Consider the following 1,727-nt stretch of genomic DNA (forward strand, 5'->3'; position numbering starts at 1 on the left):
TATTTTGCATGTCTAGAAGGATACAAAGAGATTTGTTACCTTTTGACCGTGAAATCGAAAGAACCTTGACGAATAATAGGAGACTTGTTAGGAGGAATTTGGGAGGTGTTGGTGAAGTTGTTCAACCCACTAGTGAGTTTGTCAATCCTTTCGCAATAGAAGGAGAAGAGAACCCATTAAACAATACCACACAAAATCCACCTACAATGCCTAAATTCTCGTCACACTCTATACCCACCGAGGAGGATCTACCAAATGGTACTCCTACCCCACAACATCTTACCGGAAACTTTATTGCCAAGTCCGCCTTCATCCAACTAGTTGAGAGGAGCCAATTCGGGGGAATGCCTAGTGAGGACCCTCATTCTCATATGGAAACATTTTGTGATTATTGTGAAGCTATCTCTCAAACGGGCGTGACTCAAGACCAAATAAGATGGGTCTTATTTCCTTTTTCGTTAATCGGCACCGCAAAACAATGGTTGAAGGGCCTTGATAAGGCCACCCTTGGAATAGATTCTTGGAAGAAGCTAGCTCTAGCTTTCTACAAAAATTTCTACCCACCGGAAAAGACTAATATGCTAAGAGCTCAAATTACGGGTTTTAAGCAAAGGGATGAAGAATCTTTGTATGAAGCTTGGGAGCGGTTCAAAGGTATTTGTCGCTCATGTCCTCACCATGGACTTAGCGAATGGTTTTTAGTGCAACAATTTTGGAATGGTTTATATGAAGATTCAAGGAACATTCTCAATATGGGATCAAATGGAATGTTCACCGAAGTTGATGACAATCAAACATGGAACAAGATTGAGGAAATGGCGGTCCATAATTCGCAATATAGTAGGCCTCGCAAGGCTACTAGAGGAGGAAAGTATGAAGTGGACACCGTTACTCAATTGGGTGCTCAACTTAGTGCTCACATTGACACAATTAACTTGAAGTTTGAACAAGCTATGGCTAGACTTGAGGAAAGCTCAAAATCATCAAAGCATCATGTCAATGCCATGACGGCATCCTCATCAATCCCAAGCGGGATATGTGAGAATTGTGGAACCTTAGGTCATGACTCAAGTGAATGTAGGGGAACAACCGAGCAAGTCAATGCTTTCCAAGCTTACAAAAGCGGTACCCCTTATTCAAATTTTTACAATGAAAACACCAAGTTCCATCCAAATCTCTCATACAAAAGCCAAAATGTCCAAAACCCTCAAACAACATACACTCCACCACCCATGAGAAATCAAAATCAAAGACCCTTTTTCAATCAAAACCAAGGTTACCAAAATCAAAATCCATACAATCACCACAATGACCAAAGTTTTGATGTCCAAAAAGCGGTCCTTCAAATGCAAAAGAATCAACAAGAATTTTTCACCCAAATGCAAAAAGATAGCCAAGCAAAAGACACCACCATCAACAACATTCTAGCTCACACCAAGATGTTGGAAACACAATTGACCCAACTAGCATCTTCAAGCTCACAAAGACAAAAGGGGCAATTACCACCTCAAGGTAATCCCCCTAGACATGAAACGGTTAGTGCCATTCACTTGAGAAGTGGTACAAGGTATGAAGCACCGAAGGAGCAAGTTGAGGATGAAGTTGTGAGAGCTAGTGAGAATGAAGTTGTGGTGCAAGGTCCCAAAGAAGGGGAATCATCAAAAGAAGAAAGCTCAAAGAAAAATGAAGACAAAGCCAAAGAAAAGGAGCCCATTGTGATTAGACTT

The 1,727-nt window shown here is 41.1% G+C and overlaps 1 non-coding gene across 1 annotated transcript; it reads right to left on the reverse strand.

Moving 5' to 3' along the window:
* Nucleotides 1-578: 578 nt before the first annotated feature.
* LOC141616411 (small nucleolar RNA R71) lies at nt 579-685 on the reverse strand. The gene has a single exon (XR_012530760.1). It is a non-coding gene; the product is annotated as a small nucleolar RNA R71 (small nucleolar RNA).
* Nucleotides 686-1,727: the final 1,042 nt, after the last annotated feature.

Source organism: Silene latifolia, chromosome 11, assembly GCF_048544455.1.
Source record: "Silene latifolia isolate original U9 population chromosome 11, ASM4854445v1, whole genome shotgun sequence".
Lineage (NCBI taxonomy): Eukaryota > Viridiplantae > Streptophyta > Magnoliopsida > Caryophyllales > Caryophyllaceae > Silene > Silene latifolia.